Here is a 24,305-nt window from a genome sequence, read left to right on the forward strand (position 1 = left end):
GAAGTCAATTTTTTCTTGGAAGTATGTGAACAGTTTATATCAAGTTATTTAAGAATATGTTTCATACATTTTTATTTGAAAAAGTTTTGTCTAAAGGGACAGCAGCTATAATTTAAATTTAGTCTAAATGCAGAACAGTGAAGATTGAAGGATTTGTTCATTAAAAATATTTTTCTAAAATGCAGTATGTTTATTTCCAGCACATTAACTTAACCTAGTATATTTGTATTACAGGATTCTTCAAAATTCTAAATGATTAAAATATTGTAGTGTTCAATTTCTCCTTCTCCTCCAAAGGATGTCCAGACAGAATGGAAATCTGTATTAATATATTTAATTATATTTTAACCTTTATTGCTAATCTTAATATTAAGCTAATGTACACACACACACACACACACACACACCCTCCTCTTCTGGATTTAGATTTTTTTTAAAAAAAATAAATTTTTATTAAATTTTCCTTTTGCCAATTCATCACACCAATGTTTACATATTTTCAATTTTCGTACTTCCACCAGCTCCTCCGACAATCATCCATATACACTGTTTATACACATTTTCTATATTAAATATTGCCAATTGGTCTTATCCTTGCTTTCTATTTCTTTTGACAATACATCTTTAACTATCACAAAGCCTCTTTAAATCTGGATTTAGAATTTTTAATAGGTTATAGTTGTACATAAAATAAGTTCAGTGTCAATACAAAATCATCCAATGTAGAATGTTTATGATACTGTTGTTAAGAAGTCACTTTAATTTGTAGATTCATTTTATGTGTAATACAAAAAGTAATGTCTCTGAAATTCATATTTGTTAGTTGAAGTATGAGTTTTGTTAGCCTGCAACACACACCTTAAAATTTATTTGAAAAGTGAACAACCTCTGAAGTTGCTCACCCCCCCATGTCATCCCTTTCTCTGTTGTTCTGATTGTGGTAGAAAGAGAGAAGAGAGGGAGGTCTCCACTCCCTCTGGGACAGTTGTCAGACAGGTTCCCAGGAAATGGGTTTGCTTCAGCCCAGAAGCTAACACCAGAACAGCAATTCAGATAAGGGGTGGAGGGAGGGTGTTTGAAGAAAAGAAGAAAATGAGGAGCGGGGATTTGGAGGATGACACGACAGGGGCATCAATGGAACCTTTCTTTCTGCCTCACTGTTTCACATTATTTAGCAGAGGGGAAGGATGGCAGGTAGAGAGTTTCCATCAGTGTTCAGATACCACAGTGGAAGAGGGAACTCGAGCGTTACCCTGTCAGTGGCCATGGTGTGTTACTTCAGAAGCTGACCTGGTCACTAATATTAAAATAAAGAAGGAAATGGATTTTTGGGGAATTTCTGCTTTAAAAGGAAGTGCCAAGGGCCAGCGGCGGAGCATATGCCCGCGCTGCCCAGGGCAGGGATGCTCCCGAAGGGGGGAGGGAAGTGGAAGTGGAAGGTGCCCTCCCAGGCGTGGGATAGCCACTCGGGTGCACGGAGCAGCTTGTGCCCTGCAGCGGGGAACGGAGCGAGCTGCCAATGGAGGACATTCGGCGCGCCACCCACCCTCGACTCCCAAGCCTCCCCCAGCTGTCAGAATGAAGGGGGAAGGGGGGCAGTGCCACCAGCAAAGCAGCACAGCTCCCCCTTCCCCTGACGGCTCAGGGTATGCTTGGGAGTCGCGGGCGGGTGGTGTGCCAAATGTCACCCCCCTCAACGAAGACACTCGGGGCAGTTCGCCCCCACCGCACCCCCCTTCCTCCACCCCTGGCAAGGGCAACCTTTCAACTTTAATAATGGCCGTGTTGGTCTGCCAGTAGTGCTTTCTCTTCCTCTCTCTCTCTCTCTCTCTCTCTCTCTCTCTCACACACACACACACACACACACACACCTTTCTGCAATTCCTTGCTTGTTTCAACTTGTGATATATTTTTTCTGTATAGTATTTGTTTCCAAATCACTTGGTGGATCTAATATTTCCAGTAGCTTATATTCCAGCAATAAACACATTTTGCTATCCCATAAGTAGAGAAAGTGTTTAGTCAATCTTATTTCTGTATTTTGAAACCATAATTAGTTTTACCCTAGAGGTCCTCTGAGAGAACGAAACTATGGTTTTTGAAGCTCTTCTTGTTAATAGTGAGGAAATTATTTTCATGGAACACACTCAATGCTTCTGACCTGTGTTTTGACCCTCATCAGATGCAGCATTTTAATACAGACAGCAAAGGATTTTTGTATTTTTTTTTTTGAACTGACACCAAAGGAAGAAAATAAATGATTCAAGCCATGACATGTAAAAGTCACATTTCCCCCCGTTTGTTTCATTTATCTTGTTTCTCCATCACATTATTAGCAAAACCACCAATATACTTGGGGCTATTTTTTCTAAAAGATAGGGGAAATAAGGAAAGGAGTAATACAAGCTAAAGGTAAAGGTAAAGGTACCCCTGCCCGTACGGGCCAGTCTTGACAGACTGTGGGGTTGTGCGCCCATCTCACTTAAGAGGCCAGGGGCCAGCGCTGTCCGGAGACACTTCCGGGTCACGTGGCCAGCGTGACAAAGCTGCATCTGGCGAGCCAGCGCAGCACACGGAAACGCCGTTTACCTTCCCGCCAGTAAGCGGTCCCTATTTATCTACTTGCACCCGGGAGTGCTTTCGAACTGCTAGGTTGGGAGGCACTGGGACCGAGCAACGGGAGCGCACCCCGCCACGGGGATTCGAACCGCTGACCTTTCGATCGGCAAGCCCTAGGCGCTGAGGCTTTTACCCACAGCGCCACCCGCGTTCCTATTGCTTCATTGGATGCAGATATAAGGTAGAATAATACTGTTATACTATACCACACAAACTTTCCACAAAAGATTAGAAAGCAAAAGTTAACATAATTTTGAAAAAACTACTCCAGCTGATCGACTTTTTTTTTGCATGTTGTCAGATGTTGATAGTAGAATTATGGGTGTTAACTGGCCGTTTGAATTCGTGGCTATTTTTAAAGGAACATATTGAAGTGTTTCTGTGTCTTTAGATGATGAAAAGCACAGTGATGGGTATCTAAGTCATGGCCATTTCTTCTATGAACTTGGGGATGTGGATTACTGTGGGTTTATTTTGCAGAATGGCAATAAAATAGCAGATCCCTGCTAAAAAACCCTCCTACATGGATGAAAGGACTGCAGCCAATCCTCAGACTATGATCCTTTCTAGGAGGCTTTAGAAAGATGGCCTGTCTTGGCAACCTCCTAACTTGTAAAAGTCACTTACCAGCACATTGTTAAAGACTAATCTTGCATTCAGTTAAATGGTGCCTTTCTATGACAGTACAGAATCACAAGAGATAGTAACAGATGTTCCATAGGCCGGGCCTCGCCACTCTGTTTTGCGTGGCTATACCAGGTTTGAGAAGGATAAGGCGATCAGTTGCTGCTAGTCACAATGGCTATATACTCCCTCAACTCTCAGAGCCAGTATGCTTCTGAATAACAGTTGCTGGGGATCACAGGTGCAAAGCAGACCCTCCAAGTGTCCCTGTTTTCCAGGGACATCCCTGATTTAAAGAAGCCATCCTTGTTTCTGATTTGATCCCTGGAATCTCCTGCTTTTCCCTAGGATTTCCCTATTTTCATTGGATAAATGTTGGCGGGTATGGAGTTATCCGAACCCTGAGCCATCTGCAGACAATCCTGTATAGGGAAGTTTTTTTAATGTTTAATGTTCTATTATATTTTTATATATGTTGGAAGCTGCCCGGGTGCTGGGGCAACCCCAATAAGATGTGTGGGGTATAAATAATAAAATTATCATTATGGAATGGGACGTCCCTATTTCCATCGGAGAAATGTTGGAGGGTATGGGAGAGGGTGTTGCTGTGCTTGGCTTCTGCCTGCAGGCAACTGGTTTGCCACTGTGAAAACAGGATGTTGAACCAGATGCTTCTTTCTTCTGATCCAGCAGCGCTCTTATTGGGTTCTGAATACTTGTTTAAATCTTTCAGTTGTGTCTTGGTTTGAAGAATAGGAACACATGTTGTATTTTGGGGATTCTCAGGAAGCAGCAGGTCATATTTTCTGTTCTTGTGGTAGATAAAAATAGCAGTCAGCTGTCATATAGCTATCATAATGGAAAAGAACTTATTATATGACTTGGACAGTGGGCCAGGTTAATGGTAATGTTGAAGTAATTGGTCCTGGTTGAATTTCTTTAGGACTCCTTCCTGTGGATCCATATAACAATGGTGTCATACATTGTACATAAAAAAAGGAACTTGGGGATAGCAATGAGGAAGTATTGCTTGGAACCATTCATAAATATGTTCGCATACTATGGAAGCTTGCAAAATGTTACTAATCTGAAGGCATCTTTTCCCACTGAGCAAACCGAGGTACCTTTATGTAACTTGCAGCAAAGTTACAGGGAACCAGGCAGAGGGCCTTCTTGGTATTGGCGCCCGCCCTGTGGAACGCCCTGCCACCAGATGTCAAAGAGAACAACAACTACCAGACTTTTAGAAGACATCTGAAGGCAGCCCTGTTTAGTGAAGCTTTTAATGTTTGATGGACTACTGTAGTGGGCGGGGTATAAATAAATTATTATTATTATTATTATTATTATTATTATTATTATTATAGCTGAAAATTGTAAAGTTTACAGGTGAGTCTTGTGCCTGAAACAATTTGTCATAAACAAAAGTGGGGGGTTGGGTTAGAAACCCTTTCAGTCCATCTGTTTTTCATCATAAAAGAACAGTGCAGAACAAACTATTCTTTGACTATGCCATAATCTAGTCAATGTCAGCAAGATCAAATGAAGGTTACAGTAGGATTGCTATACGTTTGGAAGTTCCATTTAGCATTTGAAGTATTCAGCCCAACCCTTTTCTTACATTGCTGTTGTTGTTATGTTATGTTGTTGTTATGTTGTGTTGTGTTGTGATGTTATGTTATGTTTTATGTTATGTTATGTTATGTTTTATGTTATGTTATGTTATGTGTTATGTATGTCTTCTTACATTGCAAATTCCTTTGTGGTGCCTCATGGGACATGATTCATGTGAAATTGTTGTTGTTGTTGTTGTTGTTGTTGTTGTTGTTGTTGTTAAAGTCAAGAGACATCAGTATGTCATGAGGAGTCAACAAGACTTACCAAACTACGAATGTAATCAAAAGCCCTAATATAGCCCCCAAATAAAATCTAATAAAATACATATGTATTGGACATGACCTCAAGTTGTTAGAAATTTCACTTTTAGACTATATATGAGAATCTGCAATACTAAGCCACAGTGAGTTTAGTTTACCTCTCCATGATGAAAACATGCCCTGGTATTCTCAGCTATTAAGTCTGTGCTTCCACAAAGTCTGGTACCAAAGACTTGCTGATTTACTTCTTAAAGCTATGAATTCTTATTTTTAAACCTCTAGTTATTGCTTTAAAGATTTTTTCATCTACTGACCATACTCTTACAAATGCATTTTCCAGGAGCTGAAGGATTGCTAGCAAGGTATTTCCTAAAGAATGCAAACTATTCCTGATGTGTTACTAGTTTATTTCTAATCAGTCCTTAAAACACTTGAGAAAAAAATGATTGTACAGCTTTCAGTTTCAACATCATCAAACATATGTATACAACTTCCAGCTTTTTGTTGAATTAAACTGGAGTGTGTTGAATTAAACTAGAATGTTAAATCTTTGGATTATTTATCAAATGCTTACAATTTTCACAGCATAGTCCTTTGTTGGTTAACAAGCGACCCATTTAGAATAACTAGCCTCCTGCAGCCAAAGATCTGGTTGGCTACTTCTTCACAATATTTGGAATTCATCCTACTCAAGCTCCTCACTGCCTCTTAGAACTCCTTAATCTGAGGTCCCACAATTTCCATTATGTGTCTTTTGTTTGCGCTCCTCTAGTTGCATTTAGGGTGGGTAGGTAAATAGAGAGTAGTGCATAGCCAGGACCTGGAAGCATGTTGGGTAGTGAGCACTTCACTAATCACCTGCTATTATTGGTCAACTTGGGAGGTTGCTGCATGGTTTTGTGCAACCAAGGCCTGGTAGGTGCCACCTTCTGAATGCTGACACCTGCCAAGTAGCACATCATGGATTCCCTTTATGGGAAGATGGCTATTTGCTGTGTTATTTTTATAGGAAAAGAGGTGCTGGAACTCACCATTGTTCTGTTATAATGGCAAAGGTGCCCACCTGAGAGGTGCCAGAACTGAGTTCCAGTGCGTTCCAGCTGAAGAAAGCCCTGGCTGTTTGCCTCCTATCATGCCAGCTTGGGTGATAGAGTTATCTAGGGTGGAACTTATCTAATGCTGAATCTTCAGAATTACTTACTGATAAGGAAGTAAGAAAACCTGGCGGTGGTGGATGGCTGCTTTTGGCACACGTTCATTGACTGTGTGTTCTCATCTAATCTTTCTTGACTGCAGTGATGCAACATCAACTTACCTGTTTTCCTTTGAAAAGGTGAACAGGGTAGGCACAGATGCGCACATGTGTGTCATTGCAGAATGAACGATGCACCCTCTGGAGTGAGTATGCCGACCTGTTGATGGATCTGAGTCTGTGGCAAGTGGTAGTGATTTGAAGGCAACACTACATTTACTCACCCTGATCCCAGGAAGTGAGCACCACCGTTGCCTGGTTGCAGAAAGGTTAAACAGAGAACATTTGGGGGGATAAATAAGATCCCTTCTAGTTTCAACGTCTAAAGCCCTGCATGTCTTGAGAACTCAATACCTAATGCTCCTTTCTGTATGTATCTATCTCCATTCCATTCCCTCAAGCTCAAATCCAGAAGGTGGCCACAAGAGAAAGTCCCCCCCCCCGAAGGACCCTAGCTGTGGAATGTTCTCTCTAGGGAAGCTTACCTGCCACACCACCCTTTTGGCACCAGACTTAAGTTTTTTTCTGTTTTTTCAGGCCTTTTAAAATCTTGATTTTAGTAACTAGGATATGGCTGGTGGCTTTATGTGCCTGTCTTAGATGGTCATTTCACTTCTTGTGCTCTTTATAATATTTTATTGTTCTGGTCTTTTGTATGATTTTGTACACTTGTTGAATTTTTAAAAAAGATTATTGTGGATTTTCATTTGTACCATCATCTTGCTGTTACGTTTTATTTTTCCGTCTTGATGCCTGGAGAATTTATTTTATGAGGAGTCTCAGAAGCACAGAAATAATAATTAATTTTCTCCCTCTTCAAATGGATTGATTCCCATAAATCACATTTTCACAAGTCTGCATTCCATCTGTCCATTTTCTTGATAGAATGAAAAGCAATAAACTGCAACAATCTGCAAGCTTCTTCAAATAAAGGTCTGGGTGACATCCTGAAATTAAAGCTCAGTGAAACTTTTTATTGCAGTGGAGCTTCACTTGGTTTAAGCCTACATGCAGAGCAAAATACAGGAAGAACAATTTCTTCTGAAATTGGCATTATGTTATTTGTTGTACTTTTATTTATTATGCAGTTTTAATTATGTATTTTTTGGGGATTGTAGTTTATTGATATTTTGCCAGCTGACCTGGGAAAATATTTGTGAAAAGTGGTGTATTTATATTTAAATACATATTTCCCATGATGATGATGATGTATTGTCAGCACACATGATGCTTTACTGTTAAACATAAGCAAAAAAGATGCTGCTTGGAGGAAGGGTGGTGTGGGTGGAAGCAAAAGCCAGAAAATAGTGGAGATGTGAAAATGCAGTTGCACTTTGATTTCAGTTATGTGAAGTCTCAGTTCTGCTCTGAATGTGATATCGGGCTTATTGCCAAATGTGATGGGGCAAATCCAGCTATTTAAAATGTGACAGCTACTAGGAGCATGCAGCCAAAAGTTGGACTAATTGGTACGAATCAGTATGCATAATCCAACCTCATTCTCATCCTGCTCCCTCCCTTTCTAGGGTAGTCTGTTTACAGTGCTACAATGTTAGTAAAAACCACAACATTGGGAACAATGGGACAGTGACTATTAGGGTTGAGCAAAGAAATGTAACTACAATGACTTGTATACTATGGATGGTGTTGGGTAGAAGTGGCTGGACATGTGGAACTGAATAAGGAGCAAGTCATGGGGAAGACTCCTGCAGGGGCCAGCTCACATGGCAGATAAGGCATTGGGCTGGATCCTTAGTTGAGCAGGTGCCTCGTTAAAGGGGTCCAGGAGTGGTGACTCTGTCCAGGAGCTCACACAGGGGCCGATGGGCCAAACCCCCTTGCAGAAATGGTGGCCGTGGTATCCGGTCCATGTCAGGGGTGACTCCCCAGCACAGGGTCAACCCCACTGGGTTCCGATCAGCCAGCATTCAGGCGGCTTGATACATGCCCAATGCCTTGGTCAAACCTTCTTGCACCTGCAATCAATAAATTATACCCAATGCGAATCTCTTGTGTTCATTTCTATGGTCTACCACACACTAGGCTGCAGGCATCATCACACACCCCTGACAGCAACTGGAACCAGAGTGCAGCCTGTGCATTGCAGGCAAGCAGGATTTGGTTAGAGAAGGGAAACGAGGAAATCTGGGGTTGTGATATCAGGAGCCAAAGGCCATAGGTTTACCTTGAAGAATTGCATAGAAGGTTCATCTAGCATTTTGACCTTTGACACTCTACTCCTTCTTCCTGTTTCATAATAAAGTAACTCTTCCATGGAGAGTGTCTTGTGGGTGTTCTCCTTATTAGTCTCAGTGCCAAGGTGTCATCTATCCTTTATCTCTTTCATAATAGTTAGACAGAGATCTTTGTACTTTCTTACTTTGTTTCTTTTTCCACTTAGGAGCAGGGAAGCGTCTCTGATCATTTCTGTTTCCTCTTGGTGCCAAATGGACTTCTGTTAGAGGAAAATTAGTAATACTTGCCTAATGTAGTTGAGAAGAAAATCAGGGATTGATATTTGGCAGCTGAGTTTTAATTGCATTTATAAGTATATCCCAGAAGTGTTTTTCTGAGTTCAACACTGAACATTTAATTTCTAGAACTGTCACAGAAAAAGGCCTACTTGACGGACTGACTGAATGGCTAAGGCAACATTCTTATGGGCTTTTTTCTCATCCGGACCTCTCCAGAACTCAGTTCTGGCACCTCTCAGATGGGCGCCATTGCTATTATAAGAGAAAAGGGGAAGTGTTCATGGTGAGTTCCAGCACCTCTTTTTCTAGAAAAATAGCCCTGCTTTTGGGCATACTTTTGGGGAATCACTTTATATGTATCCGTTTCTCGCTAGGTGCCAATAGTTAAATTACATTTGAATGAGCTATAGTGATTCAAATTTTGTTGCAATGGTAGTTTTTCTTTTTATAAAGAGCATAGCTTGGTACCATGTGTCGAACTTCAGTGCTGATCTTTTACTCCCATAACTCCAGAAGGGCTCAATATCGTTATTGCACCTGCTTTTCATCCCCTGTAAGTCTATTTCACAGCCCATTTATGAAGCCTTAAGGTGAAATGGTGACCGTCTCCCACTAAATTCATGGCAAATCAGAGTCTGACTCTCTGAGATCAGAGACTAAGCAATCTTATTATATCTGCCAGGATTTTCGGGATGTTCTTTTTGGAAGAAAGTTCAGAAGCTGGAGAAAGGTAAAAACAAAATCCATATATTGATATATGAAGCTTGATCTTGATGGGACTGGCATCTTGCCTCATCATTATTTTTGTTACGTGCTTGAGAGATTCACATAAGTCTTAAAGGAGTTATTCTATGTGTGTGTCACAATTTGACCAATTATTGTAACACAAGAGATCTTTTTAAACTCCAGAAAGTAGAGAGCGGACAAGCTTGGCATAAAATGCAATGTTCTCATACTTTCCCATGAAAGTTAATTTGATTCACTTATTACAAGATTTAAATTATGAAAATATTTCACTAATAAATGAAGAAAGTGAAGCAATAACTTCAGAATTCAAATTATGTTTTGGAGAGAGAACTCTCTGAGGTTACTTCATATCTGTCTTTGATAGGGTTATTGTGTGACAACTATCAGCAAAGCTGTTAAATCCTCAGATATTGATTGAATTATCTGTCCTTTTGGAAAGTTTTCATAGAGGCCCAACCTTTCTTATTTGTTCCACAGACTTTGTTTTCTAACGCTGTATGCTAGAATCTTGTTTTACTTCTTGGATATCTTATATAAAAATGTGAATACATCCCTGAACACTCCCCTACATCTTCAAAGCTCAAAATGCCAATAGATGCCTCCTCCATTCTCAAGAGACATTCTCTGAACTGCCTTCTCCATTAACCATTCTGATAAATCTTTAATCTGGGTGTGCACTTGTGTGATACTTAATAATGCATTTTTGGAATGGATTAGTAAAGTTTAGAAAGGTTTAGAAAAGGAGGGCAGTTTAATTATTTTTAATTTTTATTTGTATAAAATAAATTGAATCTTATCAGGCTTCAACATTTCCCTTCCAGGGTGGGATGGGGAGAGGAATCCAGTAAGTAGGATAAACCATAAACTTCATGCAGAAAAGATTGACTTCAAATTTTGCAGTGAGATACTATATCACTAAAGAATTTTTTTCTAAACAATTTATTCTTCCTTTATCTGAAAAGGGGGAGGTGAGAAAAAGTTCATTGCAACGGAGGAATAGAATTTACATACAGAAGCATGAATATTTTAAACACAGACTTTAAAATCTTAACTTTTTTAATATTTTCAGTTTTACATATCAGACAAACCATCAGTAGTAATTCTAACTTCAGTTAGATAGAGAATAATGCAATGGGGAATTTATAATCCTGTCTGTCTTGCCTCAAACAGATGTTTGAAATGTTTGTAACAACAACAGAAAACACATGAAAGATGATGTGTCTCTTCCTGGCAGGCCCCCCGCCCCCAAGAAACCCCTCTGTAGCTGTTTGTATGAGGCTTTGAAAATGAATTTTAACTTAGGGTTCCCAGACGTCCCCAGTTCCCAGATAAAGTCCCCGGATTTGCAGATCTGTCCCTGGACAAATTCCATCCCCGGAATGTCCCCGGATTTGCAAATCTGTCCCCGGGAAATGTGGCAGCGGCAGCCTCAGCAGCCCAGAGCCAGCCTAGTAGCGCCGTTGGCTCTGGCTGGCTTCAGGAGTTGCTCGCTGCTGTGGCGCCCACCATTTTTCCTCACTGGAAGTCCCCATATGATGTGTCTTGTGCACCTATGACGTGTCTTGTGTGATCTCCTGCCCCCTTCCCCCTTTATTTTGATTGATCGGGGGAGGCTCAGGAGTCACGAGCAGATGGCCATTGCCCAGTTTTTTAAAAACTCTGTGCGTTTATGTTTCACAGGGTGCGAAAGAAGGGCTTTGCACTTTTATACAATATGCATGTGTGCTTGGGCCCAGGGTCTTTTGCCTCACCATCTCCACTACTGACTCCCTGTTGCTATCAGCTTCCAAAAAAAAAAGTGTCTGTGGATTCATTGAAAAAAATCTGGTAACCATATCTTAGCTGCCACTATGCTTGTCTGTGGGTATACAGTGCAGAGCGGAAACAACGAAACCCTGTGCCCAAGTGCATCCTTGCTCCTTCAGAGCCTGGCCTCAGCCTGAGCAAGTCATCCTTCTGGCTATACTTCCACCCGCTGCCATCCACCTGGAGATATGAGAAAGAACCCCAGTGAAGAGTCTGCCTCTGCTCCACCATATACTGCTGGCACTCTGCTGGTTTCTGTTTGAGTCATTGAGCCCTGACTGTCTTTATACATGTTGAAATGCAGGAGGAGAAGTGGGGGTGCAACCAGACAGTTCCACCTGCAAATTGTGTTGGTCGAGCAGGCAGCATATGTTACAATTTTTTTTTAAAAAATAAAAACAAGTAAATAGTGAGGTGTAGAAATAGAAAGAGAGGAGAGAGAGAGAGAGAGTCAAATTTTGCCTATCCTGCCCTGGTCTAAAAGTAATAACTTTGCTATGTAACACCCCCATTAAACTACACTATCAGGTCAATCAAAGGGTACACCAATTATTTCCTCTTGGCCCCATTAGGCAGCCACATGCTATAATCAAGGCTGGGCTGGATTGAATATCCAAGCCGCCTGCCTTTTTCAAACTGAGCAATCCTTTTCCTAGGTGTGGCTTTCCTATTGGAATGCATCCACTCTTCCCAGACCCAAAAAGCCTTGCAACAGGTGCTTGGCGAAGGACTGTTTTATTTTCATGTGATGTAAATAATTGTACCATGAGCTGTGCCTATTTTACAATCATTAAAATGTCCAGGCTCTAAGGGAGACATCATAGTTTGAAGCACTTTGGTGAAGTATTGATAAACTACCATCACTATGCAGTTCGCTCTTAGGAATTGCTTTGGGGCACCTATTTCAACTGAAAAGCATGCTGTCAAACAAAATAGCTTATGGAATTTTCTATTGTCTCTTTTATAACTCACTATTATGAAGAAAAGGTTTTTTCCCCCAAAGCTTGGATTTAATAACTGAAACCCAGTTCCAAGTTATTAATGGATTTATAAGATTACTGATTCCCAGGTGTATGGGGCGGGAGGGGGGGACGGACTCCCCTATTTGCTTTTTAGGAACCTGATATTACTTTTGTTCCTCAGATATGCCCTCCCTTTTCCCCTCATATTTATTTCAGAAAATAGGACTTGGTTGAAGAAAACTGGTGATTTTATGCCTTTCCCATAAAAATACATATAAATTTACAAAGTACAAATAGCAACACCATAAAAGGCAGAGCAGAACTCTTTCAAGAACCTGAAACAGTGCAAGTCCTGCAATCTGTCAAAGCTTCACAAGGAGGAATTTGAATGTTGAGTGACAGAATTCTACAACTCACATGCCCAGCACCTAGTTGGAGATATCGCCTTGCCTTAGATCAGAGGTCAGCAAGCTTACTGAACGATGGGCCGGTCCACACTCCGTCCGTCGGAATATGGGCCGGAGCGTGTGCACACACATGCTCTTCTGGGTCGGAGGAGCACCCATGCTCGTGCACACACACTATTTCCGGCATCCTGTACGCGTGTGCTCACACTATTTCTGGCACACGTCCGGGTCGGAGGAGCGCCCATACGCATACACACAGGCGCCATCAACCCGGAAGTCGGTCCCCGTGCCGCAGTGGTAAGAGGGGGGCAGCGGAGGGCAGCAGGCCTTAGGTTTCCGCCCCCTGCCTTAGATGAACCTTTTGCTCATGGAAGGACCTCCCTGTAGCCAAATCAATGTATTTATTCCTTACGGGTCAGAGGATAGGCTCAGATGACAGGTGCACTTTGCTCTTGAAAATAGTGGCCTGGTTGTTAGCCGCACAACACACAGTTGCAACCTGTGCATGTCATGGTGAGCATTACAAAATTAAAAGTAAGGGTTAAAATTCTTCACTTTTTTCCTAAATGCTTGAATGTTCTGTTTGAACAACCTGCCTACATTGCAGTATAAGCACAAGGGCCTATTTCATGCTGTCTTGCGGTACATTACATCCTTGGAGCAACCTGATGCTGAAGGTAGTAGAGTTGCTTAGGGCGCAGAGTTTAGATGCACATTTCCCCACTTCCTCTCCAGCAGTGTTCTGTTCCTATCCTTTCAGCACTTAAAATCAAATGGAGGTGACACAGCATTGAATCAGCATCAATTAGAATGGCCAGTAACTGACTCCATCGTGCCCCTTCAGCCATGGCTTTGTGGAGAACTTCCAGGTGGTTGAATATGTCAACCACTTTCTTTGGAACTCAAGTTCTCTTAAGTTGTTCAAAACTGGCAATTTGTTGTTCAGTTGTTTTAGGAGCAGAAATCACCTCACTGGTTGTCTTGAAAAATGTTCTCTCTCTTTTTAAGGCTCTGAGATTTACGAGTTAATTAGGCACCTCTTTTCTTTCTAAATTGGCTTTTCATATCTAAGGTTTAATGATCCAAAGCCAAACAATAGTGCCAGCACATGGCTTTTTAATTTTTACCCAAATCATTCTTATGTTTTTTGGAATGTTTTTAATCCTCCAGTCACTTGGTTCACCCTGAAAGCTTGACTTGCATGTATGAAGTCTGTGGGAAAAAGAATTATCTTAATTTTTCATTCAATAAACCTCTCAATGAGAAATCAACACTTCATTACCACCTTTATTTAAAATTAAGATTAATGTTTTAACATGCCTACATACATTCAAGAGTATATTTTCTCTGGATTTCTTGGCATGAACCATGGACACATTTTTCTTTTATATCTATCGTTCTTTTCCCTAGGAAGTAACAGGCCAGTTGTTTACAAAAAGAATAACCTGATTTGAATAATAATAATAATTTCTATATTTATTGAGGTGGAGATGTGAGTATGGCAGGAAAGAGATGATAATTTAGGTGTTTCACTAGTTGTTTCAACTTCTTTTCTTTTCTTACTTTTTTCTTTTCTTTTCTCCTGGGCAGTGAATTAGTAGAAGTAATTGATTTATTGTCCAATTTGTTGCCCAATGTCTTTGCTTGTTGAAAAAGTTATCATTTTGACATGTGAAAGCTTCCACACAGAAAACAATTTTACAGTGGTACCTTGGGTTACAGACGCTTCAGGTTACATACGCTTCAGGTTACAGACTCCGCTAACCCAGAAATACTACCTTGGGTTAAGAACTTTGCTTCAGGATGAGAACAGAAATCATGAGGCGGTGGTGCAGTGGCAGTGGGAGGCCCCATTAGCTAAAGTGGTACCTCAGGTTTTGAACAGTTTCAGGTTAAGAACGGACCTCCGGAACGAATTAAGTTCTTACGAATTAAGTTCCACATAAATCACAAGACCTAAAATAAAGATACAAAACAACAGCAACAACTCCCCTCCTTCCACCGCACCCCAGCCCAAGAGTCTGTCCAGCACCCTCAGCTTTTGTAGCTGGAGTCAGTCTTAGCCCTGCCCTCCCAGGCCAGGTGGGAAAAGGCCAGAAAGGCAGGAAGCAGATCTTCCAGGACTCACAGCCAAGATGGTATCTGGCCTTTCAGCAACCTCAGCTTTCAGTAGACACTGATACTGCTGAATATTATATTAAAGACTATGGCTATATTTCTTCTCCTCTGATAATCTGACTTGGATGTATCGGGGACTTTGATCTTTGTGAATTCCAAGCTGAATTGACGTGAGCTACTCCTTCTCAGCTAATGTGTGGGTCAAAACATAGTTATCCAGTAGTTGTTTGCTTCCTGAATGTTCCAATGCAGATCTCAGCTCAAAACCAGAGAAAATACATCCAGAATGCATATTTGGGGTTGGGGAGAACTATTTAGAAATGTGTATTTTGAAAGTAAGCATTTTCTTTAAATACTATCTGAATGCATATTTCTCTGTAGATAATTTTGATTGAAAAGGACATTTAATGCAGATATTTTCATGGTAGGGGGAAGAACATTTTTCCAGTTCTCAATGAGCAGTGCATTTTCTGTGGAAATGCCAGCAGATCCTTGCCCAAGGTAGCACATCAGTTATAGTAGATAGTACAGAAGAGTATTGCAAACCTTATTAGAGAATAATATTATAATAGAAAAATCTTATTTCTATTTTTAAGAAGACAGAAATCATGATTAGAAACCTGTATGAAATCCAGAATAATGCAGATTGAAGGTACAATTAGTAATCTGGTAGCAGGTGCATTTGCAATGAAAAGGAAAAAAACCTGTTTTGAGTTGACAGAGAATTGTATAGTAATTCAAAAGGAAGGAGGCATTGCAAATTCTTAAATGCTCATGAAGTTGTTTAAATTGTTAAAGTTAAATTATATTGTTATCTTGCCACTCCCTATGACTTCTTTAAACTAGCACTGCACTGCAATTGTCCTCCCCTTTTAATAACAGTAATAGCATTAATAACTATTTCCTGTTTGTGGATTGCGGCTCAGAGCAATTCTTTCTACTTCTTGACTTCCAATATTTGCAGTTTGTTTCATGCAGAGCTATTTGCAAACTGTTGCCAGATTAGACTTGAAGTAAGCTGATTTTTATCAAGCCACTGGGTAATTCTGACCATTTCATCTGACAATTTTAGTACTGTACCATGGCAGCTGACCTGTGTAAGTGAAGGATTAGAGTAGCATCAGTATACTGAGAAATATTTTTGGAAGCATTCTTTCAACATGTGCTCATTAAAGGTAAGAGAAAAATCTATTGCCTTTTGTGTTTCAAACAAAAGATTTACCGAGGTCTGTTGGCATTTTCAGTTTTGTTAAAAAAGGAGGCTTTAAAATAATGGGGGGTGTTACATAGCAAAGTTATTACTGTGATGCCCTTCCCATTAACGATTAAGAAAAGTATGAGTATCTGTCATAGGTTTCTTTGGATAAACTACTAGATTACTGCTATTCAGACGTTAAATGTGTGTTAAAACAAAACACAATATGTATGCTGCATGCTTTCCATTTAGCTTTACAGTGACATTTTTCTTTTAATGTCGTTGCTGAAAGAGAGCACTGTATTTTCCTTAGGACAGTTAGTGTTTGATTAGGAGTAGATAATCCTCCGTACAAGTCAATAAGCCTGAGAGGGATTTCAGCAGATTGTTATTAACCCAAAATCTTGTCTTTGCCTGTTTTCCCCCTCTCTCTTTGGTTTCCCTTTATTCCCTTTTCCTAGTCAGAAATGGTTTCACATTCCAATAAAGAGAGAGACTGCTTTGATTGAAATGGTGTTCTTATTGGACAACTGATTCTGTTTGCCTGGCTTAGTCACATAGAGGAGATAGAGGTAGCTCTATCCATCATCCCCTGGCACCACATTCTGAGAAGCAAAAGAAACGGTGTCAGAATATATTTTTGCATTCATAGAGAGCTGTTTTTGTACTTGATTTCTTTTCTTTAAAAACTTCTCCTGGATGAAATTTAATTTTGAAATCCTTGTTTTTCAGAATAACTGAAATGATAACATTGTAGAATAATGTAATGCCACAGGTTGTAGTTAGTCCCTGTGGGTTACTTTATGCAATTTATCAGAGAACACAGAAGATATAACTTCTGCATATGTTTGGTTTCCTATTTACATTTTGTGCCATAGTTAACAATACAGGGTACAAATTTAATAATACAGGATACAACTTGCTTTTAGCAAGTATTTCTCTGTTGAGGGGGGTGGAAATAACACCTGAAGCAGCCTTTGTTAGAGATTCCATTTTTTTGTTGTTATGAGCTTAAAAGGTCTGAAACTCAGAGATGAGTAGCAAGAGGTTCAAACCCATTATTCCATCAGCATGCATTAATATTTAGTTTGTATTTTTTCTGTTTGTGTTTGTTTGCTTTTACAGTTCCATTGCATTATTGTTTAAGAGCTGGGTCAAATGTTTATGGGTTGTTTGCCATTTGGAATTAACAGGTTCAATTCACACACTGTTATTGAAATGGAAATATTTTTTTAAGAGGTACACGTAGGTCAAAAGCATGCATGGAGAGCCACATGTGTTTTATGTAGCATATTTGAGTAGTATGGGTTACAAGGACAGCAAATACCTTTTGCTTTCCAAGTGCAGATTTAATTCACGGTACAAGGGAAAATACCTTACTGCTTGTAGTGCGAGCTGACTTTATTATTTAAAAATCAAAATATGCACACCCTCCCAAATCATTATTTTAGTTTCTAAATGTTTATGTTTGTATACAACTCCTGTTTCCAAGATGGGAGCAAATAAGGCACATTCTTCTTACTTTGTACATTGTTTAAAATGCAGTATTTGTAATCCTAGAGAGCGATGTCACAGAAGCGATGCAGTTCAATAAAGCAAATGTGGTTTAATTTAGACAACATGCTTTTGTGATTGGGTGTGATTAAAGTATCATTTTCATCCTGTGAAGTTATTGTCTTTTTTTGGAACATCCTCCTATAAGGAAAGCCAGACTGAATATTACTCATCACGACACACCATATGGTTCTTAGTTGGTAGAATTCAAAAGCTGTTCCAGGGAATCTGTTATAGTCACAGCAGGCTAATGCTGTGGCTAACTAGCTGGCTTCTTTAGTGCAGGCATTGTCCTGTTTTTGCTCTCCAGGGGTCTCACTCATCAGCTCTGAGTTATTTGCAGTGTTGTTCCCAGCAAAGATGTTCCCCAAACAAATGTGTGCTTGCTATGGTGCCACTCATTTGTGAGATTTGATGTGATTATGTGAAGTATATACCACCTGATAATGGTATGATAACGTGTTGAAGGTTCTGCAGTGTGTGTGTGTGTGTGTGTGTGTGTATTACCGTATATTATATTATATTATATTATATTTATTATATATTATTATATTATTAACCTTAGGCCTATCCAGGGTTGTGCATCTTGCAGGGAATTTATTGATCATAGAATTCAACATCTTGAATATTTCAGGCCCATTTTGTGGTTCTAAGGGAAATTTTGGGTATGTTTTGGGGGAAAACTTGCAAATTATGAGAAGCGGCAGTGGTCACTGGCCACATGACACTGTTTCTTACCTTTCAATGATTAACAGAGTTTTGAACAAGTTTATCTGAATGAACAAGTTTATCTGCTTAACTCGAATAATTAGGCTCCAGGATTCTGCCATACCTAGCACAGACTTTGGATAACTTAAGCGTTGTACAGGACTGTGATTTTTAAAAGATAATTTGTTTTGTTTATAAATTTTTAAAAATCACTTTTTAATACATTGCAAATCACTCTTACCCCACCCCCAGGCCAGAACTGTACATCATTTTAATCGAAGTTTTACAGTCAGGGTGACAGCGATTTTGTCAAAGCCATCCGCAGCAGGGATTTTAATCTAGGTTTGCTTGAACTTGACCTATATAGATTGTGGTGCAGAGAAACTGTGCTGATGCACCTACTTGAGCAAGATAGTCATATGCCAGAAATTGGACATTCTAGCTACTATACAAGCCACACAGCTTAATTCATAATTTTTCTGTAGTTTGGTACACCTTCTTTAGTATCATAACCTCATAGAGTTGCCTTGTTGTTCTCACATCTTCATTGTTCCTAAGTATCAAGTTAACCTTTAAAAATGTGCTTTTAGGTGAATGTTAGCCTTTGTTGTCCTTTTTTGGGGGGGATTGCATGACCAGGGTTTTTTTTTGGGGGGGGGGAGAATGGAGTAGGATCCCAGGAATCATACTTCTTCTTTTCCTCTGGTTACTTTTTGTTAAAGTGTAGGCAATAGTCTCCAGCGGAAGCTGCCGAAGGACGGCTTCTGGATTATCAGCATTACTCAGTGCATTACATAATGTCATTTGTGCTCAAATGATTTAGTGAAATGGGTAAAAGAGATGGAAAAGGAAGTCAGGTTGACTCTGAAATAACAGTGGAAGAGTAATTCTGGTGGTGCTCTAAACTCAGATTATGATTATTATGATTTGTTCACATACTTTCTTTTTTAATTTGGCAATGTGTGAATTTTTTTGTTTAGTAACTGTAACACTGGAAAACCTTGTTCTTTTTATTGGGTAATGAAATATTTTCCTTTGGAACCATTGCTAAATATCCATATCACAGTCATCTAATTTACTCTGCACAGGCATCTATCATTGGCTGTTTGCATATTGCTGGCAGCGGAGAATTTTGGTAGGACTGCCCTAGTTTATGGTAGTCCATTAGTCCATGCTTGTAAGATAGAAACCAGGGCTGTTTAGTGTTTTTTAAATGTGTTTACATCAATATACCACCTCTGATTTCAAGTGGACGATAACTTTTTTAGCCAATTCCAGTCTTGTATAATCACATCAAAGGACTGTAGCATTACCAAGAACTAAATGTTCAAATCTTCATTAGGTTTCTGCAACTGAATTTTTCACATTGAACATGTAAAGTTGGATAATGTTGGCCACCCCACCCTCTTCTTTATATAGTTACTCATGCAGTAAGTTGAACACATGGAAATCAGAAGCCACATGTAATTCTATTCCCCTTCCACACACTTAGTGTAGCATGTAATGTGCTATTCTTTATTTTGAGAATGGCTGTATGAATGGCTTATAAGGGATAAGGCAGTCTCTCAACCTGGTCCTAAGCTGTATAGGATCACGTTAACACAAGAGGCACTGGCAGCAGTGATTTGTTGTCCAAATGGATAGGAGCAGGAAGCTTATTTTATCTCGTTATCACACAAGTTATTGCTCTTGTATTTCCCATGGTGCACTGATTCTCCCTTCGCCAGAAGAAACAAATGTATCAAATGACCAGGAGTGGGGGGGGGCAGTGGGGATAAATATGTATGATAGTATGCATTTGAGAAGTACTTTGATTTGTCTGTAGCACACTTGCCAAAAAGATTGGGCAGTACTTGTATAAGCCCCAGTCTCTTGTCAGAAGAAGAGCTCTAACAATTTGACTGAACTTGTTTGAATAATTAAACCTTGAAATGGTTTTATTGGATTACACAAATACACACCTTTGATCTGAAAGGAGTTCTGTCATGTCCTCAGTGAAATAATCCAAGTTCCCCCCATGAGTGCACAGATAGTATTTCACATTCTGAAAACATTTAATTAATTTCTTTGCCAAAGTATGTAAGCTATAAAAACACTCAATCAGTTGTTGTTGTTGTTTGTTTTCCTTGGCTGCAATCACACTGTTGTTTAAGATGAAAGAAGAGATATCATGCATATCTGTGATTAACTAGACGGTTCAAAGCTACAGGATGAAAAGGATGTTTATCTGTTCTCTGCTAACTACTTACAAATAAAGACACCTAATCAACTTAGGATGTATAAACCCAACACAACCATTAACAATGTTTCAAAAGAGGATAGCTGATGTGGCAGCAAGGGAAAAGAAAGCAAATTAGTCATAGAATCCTTTCTGTTTTGAATATCATATTTGGGTTTTTATTTTCATTTATACAAGGCAGGTCTTAGCTTTTGTGCCACTGGTCAGATCCAACCTCACAGCTCCCCTCAGCCTGCCTGTCCACATAACACTTTTTCTCCCCACTATTTCTGGAGGTAGGAGATTCACCCATTTTGATTGTTAAACTATTCCTATGGATCAAGTGAACAATGCTTAGAAATTTTGGACTCAGACAATTTCAAATTCACAGTAAAGCCCAGTATGGACAAACCTGATATTCAGATATTTTCACTGATTTATTACTAGAATGGTGACAGGTCCCACCCCCACCCCGCCAGACTGACATAATAAAAAATTGGCACTTGCCCCTTCTTGCAGTAGAACAGGCATTTCTAAATTGAAAATACTTCAACAGTGCAAGAGAAATTAGACAACTATCATTAAATTGCAATGCTACATGAGCTGAAACTAAGTGAAAATAAACCTGTTTCTCCTTAACCTGGGGCATGTTGAAATTCCCATTGACATCAGTAGATTTGAGATGTTAATAGCATTTGACTCATTTATTATCTTAAATAATGAGCAAAGAAATACATAGCATGTTGATTTTTTATTTTTTATTTTTTTAAAAAACCAACTAAGCTGTTGAGAACTATGTACTTCTCTTAGCCTTTTTTGGTATCATCCGTATTATTTTTTTTAAAAAAACCCAGTTCATTTTAAAGGGCTTTTGTGCTACTTTCCCCACTACTTATAATAGGCTTTGAACTAAGCATAAAGAGTATTGAAAGGTATGTGCTTTTAAATTGAATCTAAGTTAATCTGTAGCTCCATCTCTGTGGATCAGTGAGTGTCAAAACAGCATGCACTGCCAACTGAAATGAAGAGGCAAATATGGTATGCTATGATTAAAAAGACCACCACTTTACTAAAGAACATGAAGGATTCTAAGCCAACATGGCCAGCGTGGAGGAGAGTGTGAGGCATCAGTGTGAGAGGCAAGGAAGACCTTTGTCGCCCCCTTCTCCTTGTGCCCTCCATCTTTCCCAACATCAGGGTCTTTTTCAGGGAGTCTTCTCTTCTCATGAGGTGGCCAAAGTATTGGAGCCTCAGCTTCACGATCTGTCCTTCCAGTGAGCACTCAGGGCTAATTTCCTTAAGAATGGATACGTTTGATCTTCTTGCAGTCCATGAGACTCTCAAGAGCCCCCTCCAGCACCATAATTCAAAAGCATCAATTCTTCGGCGATCAGCCTTCTTTATAGTCCAGCTCTCACTTCCATACATCACTACTGGGAAAACCATGGCTTTAACTATATGGACCTTTGTGGGCAAGGTGATGTCTCTGCTTTTTAAGATGCTGTCTAGGTTTGCCATCGCCTTTCTCCCAAGGAGCAGGCGTCTTTTAATTTCGTGACTGCTGTCACCATCTGCAGTGATCATGGAGCCCAAGAAAGTAAAATCTCTCACTGCCTCCATTTCCTCCCCTTCTATTTGCCAGGAGGTGATGGGACCAGTGGCCATGATCTTGGTTTTTTTTATTTTGAGCTAACTTTTTGTTAGACACATCTAATTTGCAATCCCTTGTTTACATTCCATTCAAATAAATAAAAGTCAGTATTGGAGCATTTCTGATACTTTTGTTCTCCCACAATAATTAAAATGCAAAGAAATCATAGGGGGGGGGAGGTGAAGAGTAAGCATTTGCTTGTACCAGTCTACTTTTAACATGTATTGCAGTGCTCCTCAACATGGTGCCCTCCAGATATTGTTGGATTATAAAGCCCACCATCCCTGACCTTTGGCTGTCCTTGCTGGGACTGATGAGAGCTTTACTTCAACATCTGGAGGGCATCAGGTGGCTTCCTGATGCATTGAATTGAGAGTGTTAAAAATGACTTGTGCGGTGTTAAGATCCTTTTATAAAAAGTCATTGAGAAACTTAGCTATAAATAATTGTGCTTTTAGAAAAACTGCAGCTATCGGGGGGTGGGAATCAGTTGATTCATCTTCCTTTATGATAATAGTAATTAGATGCAATAAAATGATACAATTCCAGTATTTCCAAGTTTGAAACACAGCAGTTAGTTTTCCAGATATACGCCTCTGTTGGGGAAAAGCCATTCAAAGTCTTAGAATCGGGTATGGGTAATGGGGAACTGCAAAACAGTTGTTGGAATAAAAAGTTTTTATTAAAAGCTTCCTAAAACAGCATCATATTCCTTTGGCAGGGTTTCCAACTTATTTTGAAAGATTAGTAAGTATGTATTATTCCACTTGAATGATTCAGTTCAGAAAGCATCTGAAGACCACTCTGAATTTTTGCTTCCCTGAATATTCAAGTGATTTTTACAGTCAAAGCGTCATTGAACTTTTTAAAAGTACAATATAAATGGCTTTTTCTCTTTTCTGTATTATTCTCATCCCTGAAATGCCCTTTTATTTGTATTATTTTCTCTAGATCCTCCCCGTGATCCATGGCTTGAAAGAAAATGTCTGGGACCATCGCCAGTCGCTCCAATCTCCTGCCTCTTGCACTCTGCTGAACTCTAAATTGGTGCCATGTTCTGTGGTACATCGTTATGGTATGGAATGTGTCATGAGGTGTTCATCACTTGGATTAGTTGCCACACTTCTGCCTCTGTCAAAGAGAAGTGCAGAGGCCTAAGGTGGATACAACAGGACTGACTGACTGAATACAGCACCCTGGACTTATTCTCAAAGGTAGGATCACTTTAGGCAACTTTAAACAATGAAAATATGTCTGTAAAATGTTATCACTTGAGTCAGTATCAGATAGTGAGACAATGTCTTTCTCATATTCTAAGGCATTTTGCACCCATTTAAAGAGTTAGCATATGAAATACAGAGATGGATTATTGTGAGATACAAGCATTTTTGGAGCCTTGCCTAAGAAATTAATTGAGAATGGTGGCAGGGAAATGTATCAATATATACATTTTCATATAGTTAAGATTGTCACCGTAACTGTATTTATGTTATCATTTAGGGGCAAATAAGGCAAAAAGAAGCAATGGGAATTTAATTTTTTTAAGCAAATAACACCGTTTAATCTTCTGTTTTGAATTAATCCACTTAGCACTTTAAACAGAATTAGAAACAATTATTTAGTATTGTGTTAAATATGTTCCAGCATATTGAAATGCACGATGAAGGGTAGCATTAAAAAGATTCTGCACCCAACCGTAATTTCCAGGGCTAGAAATGTAAAGTTTTCCAATAAATGTCAAGCATTTTATTCCCTGCTGCTGAATTATCTTTAAATTTGTTTCCCTTAGATGCTCATACCACAATTAAATTAATTTAGATTAGCCAGATAACTATCAGGATATTCTGCGACATTCTGTAGGAATGTATGCAAGGAATTCAGGCTCAGGCAGTAAACCAGGTAGACATATTTTAATAGTTTAGTCAGTATTTGAGGTGCAGGGTGGTAAACATTTTCTTGGACACATTCTCATTACATGAAAAATTGATTTGCGAATTTGATGTGGTCTTATGCCATAGTACTTATCCTTTTAAAAGTATGAAGTTCAGTGAGTGCTAGAATGTCCAGACAAATATTATTGTTGGGTTTGTATG

The 24,305-nt window shown here is 39.5% G+C and overlaps 1 protein-coding gene across 1 annotated transcript in view; it reads left to right on the plus strand.

The window, feature by feature from the left end:
- CHRM3 (cholinergic receptor muscarinic 3) overlaps window positions 1–24,305 on the plus strand; it is a 222,103-nt gene that overhangs the window by 129,213 nt on the left and 68,585 nt on the right. The window contains exon 4 of the mRNA XM_053382623.1: window positions 23,164–23,426. The gene's annotated coding sequence lies outside the window, so the exon portion shown is untranslated. The remainder of the gene's footprint in view (window positions 1–23,163; window positions 23,427–24,305) is intronic.

This window comes from Podarcis raffonei, chromosome 3 (assembly GCF_027172205.1).
Source record: "Podarcis raffonei isolate rPodRaf1 chromosome 3, rPodRaf1.pri, whole genome shotgun sequence".
Lineage (NCBI taxonomy): Eukaryota > Metazoa > Chordata > Lepidosauria > Squamata > Lacertidae > Podarcis > Podarcis raffonei.